This window comes from Cebus imitator, unplaced genomic scaffold (genome assembly GCF_001604975.1).
Source record: "Cebus imitator isolate Cc_AM_T3 unplaced genomic scaffold, Cebus_imitator-1.0 Scaffold439, whole genome shotgun sequence".
NCBI classification, from domain to species: Eukaryota; Metazoa; Chordata; class Mammalia; order Primates; family Cebidae; genus Cebus; species Cebus imitator.
In genome coordinates, this window is record NW_016107754.1 from 725990 (window position 1) to 735946 (window position 9957).

Below are 9957 nucleotides of genomic sequence, written 5' to 3' on the forward strand. Positions count from 1 at the left end.
AGACGGGGTTTCACCATGTTGACCAGGATGGTCTCGATCTCTTGACCTCGTGATCCACCTGCCTCGGCCTCCCAAAGTGCTGGGATTACAGGCTTGAGCCACCGTGCCCGGCTCTTTTGATCTTTGTTGCTTTAAAGTCTATTTTATCAGAGACTAGGATTGCAACTCCTGCATTTTTTTGCTCTCCATTTGCTTGATAAATCTTCCTTCATCCTTTTATTTTGGCCCTATGTGTTTCTTGGACACAGCACATCATTGGGTTTTGACTTTTTATCCAATTTGCCAGTCTATGTCTTTTGAATGGGGCATTTAGTCCATTTACATTTAAGGTTAATATTGTTATGTGTGAATTTGATCCTGCCATTTTGATGCTAGCTGGTTGTTTTTCTTGTTAGTTGAAGCAGTTTCTTCATTGTGTCAATGTTCTTTACCATTTGGTACGTTTTTGGAGTGGCTGGTACTGGTTGTTCCTTTCTACGTTTAGTGCTTCTTTCAGGAGCTCTTGTAAAGCAGACCTGGTGGTGATGAAATCTCTGAGCAATTGCTTGTTTGTAAAGGATTTTATTTCTTCTTTGCTTATGAAGCTTAGTTTGGCTAGCTATGAAATTCTAGGTTGAAATTTCTTTTCTTTAAGGATATTGAATATTGGCCCCCACTCTCTTCTGTCCTGTAGGGTTTCTGCCGAGAGATCTGCTGTGAGTCTGATGGGCTTCCCTTTCTGGGTAAGCAGACCTTTCTCTCTGGCTGCCCTTAGCATTTTTTCCTTCATTTTAACCCTGGTGAATCTGATGATTATGTGCCTTGGGGTTGCTCTTCTTGAGGAATATCTTTGTGATGTTCTCTGTATTTCCTGGACTTGAATATTGGCCTGCCTTGCTAGTTTGGGGAAGTTCTCCTGGATAATATCCTGAAGAGTGTTTTCCAGCTTAGATTCATTCTCTCCGTCACATTCAGGGTACACCTATCAAATGTGGATTAGGTCTTTTCACATAATCCCATATTTCTTTGGGGCTTTGTTCATTTCTTTTCACTCTTTTCTCTCTATTCTTGCCTTCTCATTTTATTTCATTGAGTTGATCTTGAATCTCTGATATCCTTTCTTCTGCTTGGTCAATTTGGCTATTGAAACTTGTGTATGTTTCATGAAGTTCTGTTGTGTTTTTCAGCTCCATCAATTCATTTATATTCTTCTCTAAGCTGTTTATTCTCATTGGCAGTTTGTCAAACATTTTTTCCAGGTTCTTAGTTTCTTTGCATTGTGTTAGAACATGTTCTTTTAGCTCAGAGAAGTATGTTATTACCCACTGTCTGAAGCCTGTTTCTGTCAGTTCATCAGACTTATTCTCCAGCTAGCTTTGCTCCCTTGCTGGTGAGGAGTTGTGACCCCTTAGGGGAGGAGAGGTGTTCTGGTTTTGGGTGTTTTCATCCTTTTTGAGCTGATGTCTTCCAATCTTTGTTGACTTATCTACCTGTGGTCTTTGTGGTTGGTGACTTTTAGATGGTGTCTCTGAGTGGACATCCTATTTGTTGATGTTGAAGTTATTTCTTTCTGTTTTTCAGTTTTCCTTCAAACAGTCAGGCCCCTTTGCTGTAGGACTGCTAAGGTCCACTCCAGACCCTGCTTGCTTGGGGATCACCTGCAGCAGCTGCCGAACAATAAGGGTTGCTGCCAGTTTCTTCTTCTGTTATCTTTGTCCCAGAAGGATACCTGCCAGATGTCAGTCTAAGCTCTCCTTTATGAGGTTCTCTTTGGTTGTTGGGGAGCTGCTTGCAGAGAAAGTCTATCCCTTATAGGAGCTCAAGTGCTGAGCTGTGAGCTCTGTTGTTCTGTTCAGAGCTGCTGGGCAGGTACGTTTATGTCTGCTGCAGCAGAACTCATAACTGACTTTTTTTCCCAGGTGCTCTGTCCTGGGAAGGGAGGGCTTTATTTAAAAGTTCCAGATGTGCTGTTGCCTTTTGTCAGAGATGCCCTTCCCAGCAAGGAGGTAGCCTAGTCACAGTCTGCCAGCCGAGATGTCGCTGGGCTGCTGTAGGCTCTGCCCAGCTGCTGTGTGAACTTCCTTGCAGTTTTGTTTATAGTGGTATAGTTAGAAATGCCTCAGTAATGGTGGTGCCTCAGTAATGGTGGACTGTCTCTGTAATGGTAGACTGCTGCAGTAATGGTGGTCTGCCTCCGTAATGGTGGATTGCCTCAGTAATGGCGGACTGCCTCGGTAGTGGTGTACTGCCTTGGTAATGGTGGTTGCCCTTCCCTCCACAGACTGGACTGTCCTGGGTCCAGCTGTGCTTACTGTGAAACTCTCAGTCCAGAGCATTTCAGTTTGCTGGTCTTTGTAGGTTTGGGACCTGCTGAGCCAGATCACCTGGCTCCCTGTTTCAGCCCCCTTTTTCTCAGTGGGATGGGTGATTCTGACTCCCAGGCGTTCTGGGTGCCAGTTGAAACGGCAGAGATCTGCTGCATCAGCTGAAACAGCCATGCTGGAGATTCATGGCATTTTCCGTCTGGGAATCTCCTGGTCTGTGGGCAGTACAAATTCATTTGGAGATGCAGTGATCAGTCACCCTCTGCGTTCTCACTAGGAACTGCACTCCATAGCTGGGAGTATTCCGCTGTCTTCGAAAAAGCTAGAATTCAATGCACTGCTACACAGGGGCCTAGCACCCTCCAGCTTCCAGCAGAGTGAAGGGAGCAGGTTGTTCTTTTCTCCCACAGAGCTTGTGGCATTGATGCCATACAGTTTTTGTTCAGACAGGAAGGGATAAAAGTCAATTTTGAATAGAAAGGGGCAGAAACTCTTTTCCTGTTGTATTCTGCTCAAGGTATTTTCCCCAAAATAAGTTGATAACCATGGTGTAGAGAAAAGAGACCTCAAGAACAGGGCGACTGAGCACATGGAGGGAAAAAAAAAGACTGCAACTTGCTCCCAGGGACTGGAGAAAATTTAAAAAAAGGAAGGTTGGAATCCATCAGTGTTCTATTAGTCATCTTCTCCTTCATCCTCCTTCCTCCTCTTCATCATCACTGTTATCTTCTTCTCCTTCTCCTTCTTCATCATCCGTATCAGGAACCAAAGAGTATTGTAATGGGTTTGGCCAAATATCATCTTTGATGACCTCTCCTAACTCATCAGCACCTGCATCAGAATGGTCAGTAAACTAGGTAAAGAAGTTCTCTGGTTCCTCACACTGCCTCTTCCTGCTGGCTTTATTCTGTGTTTGACTTGAATGTTTCATCAAATCCTTTCCAGATTTTCATTTGATTTCGGTGGACTTTGAAGATCGATCATCACTGTCCTCCTGCCCCACTTTTCATGACACACTCCAGATATATGAGCTACTTACTGAATGCCTAGGCAGTTTCATACTTTTTCTTTTGCCAACTGGACAGTCTACCTAGAATGCCAACCCTGATTCTTTTTCCCGGCAAATGTAAGTTCACCTTTCAAGGCATTGTTCAAATTTCATTGCTCCTTTGAGGTCTTTCCTAACCCTCTTCCCTCCTTGACCAAACGTCACTCAGCAAACCTCTGAGACCTTATTGACCTAATTAATGTGTTACAAGTCTATCAATGCAGTATAAATTGCCTCTGTCTCTATGTACTTTCTCTTCAATCTGTCTTGTTAGAGAGGTTGAAAAACTAGAAACTATATTTAGATGTAATTACATTAAAACTAGAAATTACCAACTAGACTATGTTCTATAAATCAGAAGTCAGATACTTTTCCTCTTTCTCCCTCCCTCTCTCCCTTCCTTTCTCTCTCCCTCCTTCCCTCTCTCCCTCCCTTCCTTCCTTTGCTGCTAGCTTGCAGAATGTGGGATGTGAGTGTTTAGAGGCAATGGCCAGACTCAGCATTCTACCATCTGGAAGCCATTCCCATAGGTAGCTGGAGACAGTGGAGCAGTGGCATCAGCAGATGCTGCCCTCTGCTCTACACCTTTATGAAGTTTGCCTGAATTCAATTGTCCAGTGCTGGGCCCCTGATTTTGGCCCTTCTGTTCCTCCCAGAAGTTTTACAAATACCCATTTCCCTGTATTATATTTTGTTGTTCTTAAAGTACCTGGAATGGTTTCTCTTTCCTACATTGAAACCTGATACATTTGCCTCTATCAAACTATAACTTTTTTGAATGGATAAAAAGGTTTTTTTTTTTTTTTTCCCAATTTTCTTGGGATGACCACAGAGCTGGCTTTCACCAAATAAATCAGTGATTCACTAGATGAGCCCATAATGACTCCAAATGATATATCACAGTGAACAGAAACCTGCTTACTGACACGCAAACTCCTGACATGCGAACCCCTCTTTCAATGCTCTCCTTTTTCACCTGGCCAACCTTGTCTCTTCCTGTGCTTCAATCTAGTGATTCTAGTTACTATATTCCATACACACATGTAGTGACCCTTCCTCTATCTTTTTGTTGCAATGGCTGCTCCAGTCTGCAGTGTCTTCCTTCCTTACTGCCAATTCACATTTACCACTTCTGCCAAGAAAAAACAAAAAGATCACTCTTTATAATAAATGCTCTTTTCCTGATGCCCAAGGATGAAAAGAACATTTAATTCTTGTGCTTTCTGGCATTATGCTTTGCTTCTCTTTGCCAGTTAGAATAGTTTTGGCTCCAAGTAAAAAAAACTCTAATGGCTTAAACAAATAGGATTAAATTTAAGTTTTGTTTTGTAACAAAAAATCTGGAGGTGAGAGATTGCCGGTTTTGGTTCTGTAATTCAAGAATATATGTAGCAGCTTCAAGCGATTTTCTTGACTTTTTCCTCATGGATGCAAATGACACCCAAAGATCTAGGTATTGTGCTTGTATTCAAGGCAGACACAGAGAAGGAGGGAGACAGAGCCAGGCCTCCCTGTGCCTTTTAATAGGAAGGGAAAATGCTTTCTAGAAACCACTTAGCATACTTTTACATCTAACTTATTCCTGAAGACTGGGTCAGATGGTCATCCCTCACTATAGAAGAGTACAGGAAAACAAGTTTTCAGCTGTGAGATGGAAATAAGCAGTTGAAAATACTCAAAACAAAGTGACTACCCTATTTTCTAAATCTTCTAATGCTATCACTATATTTGAGCAAATTCAAGGCCTCATGTTTTTCTATAATCTTCAGACATGCTTACCACTGTGCTGCATACCTGGACATAAAGATTTCCAGTAATATAAGTAACTTAGATGAATGTAATAAAAACTCCACCATTGTCTAACATGGAGTAGATGGACAATCGTGTGACCAGATTGTCTCACACGAACGCAATAAAATAAGAAGACTGTCTTTGTTCACTTTATGTTGCTAATAAGAGAATACCTAAAACTGAGTAATTTATCAAGAAAAAGAATTTATTTCTTATAGAGGCTGACAAGTTCAAAGTCAAGGGGACACATCTTGTAGGGCCTTCTTACTGGTGGAAATGCTCTGCAGAGTCCCCAGGTGCCCAGGACACCACATAATGAGAGGGTTGAGTGTGCTAGTTCAGGTCCCTCTTCCTCTTCTCATAAAGTCCCATTCACATGCTAACCCATTAATCTACGAGTGAATTAATCCATTCATGAGGGCCAAGCTCTCATGACCCAATCACTTCTTAAAGGCCCCACCTCTCAAAACTGCCATATTGGGAATTAAATTCTGACATGAGTTTTGGAGGAGGCAAATATTCAAACTGTAGCAAAGAGTGTGAGTTGTTTTTGCGTATATTTTCCTAATGCTGATTGAGGGTCCTTGGGTTCTTTTAATATTATCGATTTAAGAGCATTTGCTTTCTGTGTTTTTTATAATATGCCAATGTCACTTCTTAGGAAATGGCATACCATTGTGGATGGTTGGTAGGGTCAAAACATCAGTTTTTTATGCTTATAAAATTTGCCTTGAATTTCAACATGTTTGTGAAGAGTAATGAAACATTGGTTCACATAATAGCTTTTTAAATGAGAGGGAAAGTGTGGTTTGAAAGATGTGAGCCATATTTGTGACTACAATATGAATGTTACAAACCTGAAAGGTTACGTTAGGAAAAGCTGAAGAGTCTCTTATCCCAGACTGTACCAATCAGTACCCACCATAAGATGATCAAAGGACATCCTAATTTTAAATTTCCCTTCCCTGACACTCCCTCAGTATTTTTTTAACCATGAAGTAATGTAAAAATGAGTCTTGAGACAGTTGAGAGATATGACTGAAATAAGCAATCACAAAAGTACTCCTTGTGGAGAAACAAGATTTGCCTTTATGATGGCAGAATGGCTAAACAGTGTTGTGTGCAGTGACTTTCAGGCCTCTTGTTAAGCACAATCTAATGAATCCCTATGCCTGTCATCTAGGCTAACCAGTACTGTCTGGTGCTTTGGGGCTGGCCACTTACCGTAGGAAGGCTCTGCTCAGATTATTAGAAAAAGTGCTTCTGCAATAATCACACCCTGCCCTCTGGTAAAAATTAGATATTACAGCCTTTACTAATTATAGGCTGGTGGCTCTGGTGCCCTTCCGATAGTAAGTTGCTTTGAGATTGATAGCAGCTGTAAATTGGGTAGTAAAATAAATCCAGAAGAGGCTTGTCAAGCTTTTCTTGCCCATAAAATGAAAATAAAATATCCTATTTGTGAAGTTCTATAGAAGGAAAAATTAGAAAGATAGTTCAAGTTGCTTAGTAAAGAGAAGTTTGCTGTCAAAACACGACCACATCAGCCACTGTTAAAACAAAAATGCAATCAGGAAAATTACTTGGAATGTTTATGTTTACTTCCAGTTTTGAAATTAGAACATCATGTTCCTTTGGGTTGTCATTCAAATTCTCTCTTCCTCTCCTGATTCCCATAAATGTAGTCACTGATAAACTGCTCTCTTTGGAAGTAGAATGACTACTCCAAAACTAATAATTTTTTTTCTTTTTTGAGAGTTTCACTGCCTGTATGAAGCCTGGAAATTATAAACGTGTCTAATTCAAGTTCTTTATTTAATAGATGTTTGTTTCTGACTTTATGACTATCATGTAAAATCTTTGCTGAGTATTATTGAACCACCTTAGTTTCTTTTTTTTTTTTTTTTTTGAAGTTCCAGTGGGCTTTTATTGAGATAAATTCACAAAAATCAAGATTTTACCATGTTTTTTGAATCAGTTAAAGAAAAAATGTCCGAGCTCAAGTCTTTATGATTCCAAAATAAAAGATGAAAAACCCACAAAGAGAAGAGCATTACCCCCAAAACGATGAGTCACAGATCCAAACCAGCCTTCTGTAAGTTTGTCAAAGCGTGCTTGCTAAGGTTTCTCATCTTCTACAGGCTCGCTGTGGTATTCTGCCACATACAGGCTCTTGTCACTGTTGCTTGGAATAGGTTTTCTGTTCCCAGCTGCTCCTCGATACTTTTCAGGTTGAAGCGATCATCATATATGATCAAGTTGATGGCCAAGCCAAGATGACCAAAGTGACCTGATCTTCCAGTACGATGGAGATAGGTCTCTGCCAGCTTTGGGAAATCAATGTTTATTACCACATTCACAGCTTGTATATCAATACCTTGGGTAAACAGATCAGTGCAAACAAGATTGCGGCATAAGCCATTTCGGAAATCATGAAATGTACGATTTCGATGTTCCTGCCTCATTTTAGCATGAATACAGAAGCAAGAATAACCCATTGAGAACTCTTCTTGGCTAGCAATGCAACTCACTGAGAGGAGTTACAGAAAATATTGATTGGTTTATCTGAAGCCCAGAGAAAAGTGTGTTGAGGCAGTGTACTTTTTGGCGCTCAGTTACATATGCATAGTACTGGGTTACTCTCTTCAGAGTTAGTTCCTCCATCAGGTTAATCTCATAGGGTTTACTGCAAATGGGAATTCATGAACTTCTGTACACTAAGAGGGAAAGTAGCAGAATATAGTAAAATCTGCCTATTTTTAGGTAGCATGAGAATAATATCCTCCATTATCTGCATAAAATCCTATGACAGCAACTTATCTGCCTATCCAATACTATCATCTGGACATGATCAACCTTTGCTACTCCTTTCTTGATAGGATCCAGGATTCTCCCAGGGGTAGCAATCACTGTATCATCAAGCCTCATCTTGTAAAGTGGTTCCTCTGGTGGTTGCCATCACTTTGGCCCCTCCCATGTGTTTGCTGACCTGGTTGCAAATTTGACTGACCTGTAGAGCAAGTTCTCTGGTGGGAACAATCACCATTGCTTGTATATGGTCCTTCTTCAGGTCTAGCCATTCAAGTAAGAGAATGAGGTAGGCACCGCTCTTGCCTGTTCCATTTTTCGCTTCTAGCTAAGATATCCCTACCAGATAAAGCAATGGGAATGCTCTCCTCCTGAACAGGAGATGGCTTTTCCCAGCCCATTTCAAAAATTCCCATCAGTAACTCCCTTTTCAAACAGTAATCCTCAAACTCATGTCCTTTTGTGGAGGTCACGTCCAAAGTTTTGATTCTTAGATCCTTTGGAGGGAGTTTCAAAGTCTTTTTCCAGTCATCACCAGGCCTAATAGTGGTGGTCATACTCTGTGTTGGCTGCTGAGTGCCATTATTGATTGTGTTGGTGTTTTGCAGCTGGTTCATCTGTTGCTGTGTCGGTGTGCCCCCTCCTCCAGGGCCACCACTGGATTTCACAGGGTCCCTCAGCTGACCATTTTGACTGGACAGATCCATTATAACAGGGTTCTCTGTTCTGGCTGTGCTCATGCTGTTTTAGTTGCAAAGGTGTCTTTCAAACTTCAAAACTTTTGAAAGTCAGTAAAGAAACTGTAATAACAGTTTATTAGACTCTCCAAAATGAAGAGATAAATATAAGTCTAGCTCAGTAAATGAGTCCTTTATTGCAATGCAGGCAAACACCTGTAAGTCTCTGAACGGTAAGCAGCAGTAACTTGCTCTCTTGCACGGAATCAGGTTTTTGTTTTTAAAAGGCCCTCTAACAAGCTCGAGTTATTTCTGAATTCACTCACGTCAGTCTCTGAGTGTGGGGGCCAGAAGTGGGACTCCCATCTTAGTTTTTAAGTCAAAAGCTCTAGATGCTGAATCAGAGTTTGACCCTTTCTTTTGCAGTCAACTTGCTTAATTAATGCCCCAGCCCAACCAGGACCTTTCCATACAGCATCCTTGATAAATCCTATTTCAGCTTGGGTTTTGGTGACTTAGAACTCAGTGCTTTGTGAGTAGAGAAACACCATTTTCACAGCTGTTCTACACATCTATACACATCTGTACAGTCCTTCCTTATATTTATTTACCTACCACAACCCCGCACCCCTACCTTCCACCTGCCTAGTTCTGTCTTTTGGAGCAAACAATGTCTAGGCATTGAGCCAGGCCAGTAAGTGCACTAGTTGCACGTCAGCTGACAGGTAAAAAAAAGGTTAGTGATCCATCCAGGTGAGGGCAGCTATTCTCACCTAGGGACAAGCCTCTATATTACAGTAAAGTCCAAATTCTGTTTTGATTGTCTTTAGCCCTTCCTTTTGTTTTCTCTCAGGCTTATCACTTTTTTATTTTTTCCTCCAAATGGAAAAAAACATGATCAACTCAAGAGACACAGGAAGATAAGTGCTGGGATTACAGGACAGAGCACCCTTACCTCTGGTTCTGTGTAACACACTGCACAAGCGAAGAGAACTATTACCTTCCCGGCACTGTCCTGCCATGCTGCCCACGTTCCCCACGATCTTGTGTGTGTGAGTGTGTAATCATTTTAATCAAATTCTAATCCCAGCCTTGGGCTCCATTTTCCAGCTGGGGAGTGATTGAGAGGCGCTGGGTGGGGAACAACCATCTGAAAAGGTGACATAAACCTCAATTCCAGGAGAACCTAGCTCAGATGCAACATTCTCATATGGCTCCAAGACCAAGCAACAATCTCGCGAGACAACTGGGTCAATGGCGCAGGGAGAGGTTCGTGGTCGCGCCGCAAGGGGGAGCTCGCGTTTGCGGAGCCAGGCGTCTGCTCGTGGGC

The 9957-nt window shown here is 41.7% G+C and overlaps 1 pseudogene; it reads right to left on the reverse strand.

Moving 5' to 3' along the window:
- Positions 1-7137: 7137 nt before the first annotated feature.
- Positions 7138-8787, reverse strand: LOC108290563 (annotated as a pseudogene).
- Positions 8788-9957: the final 1170 nt, after the last annotated feature.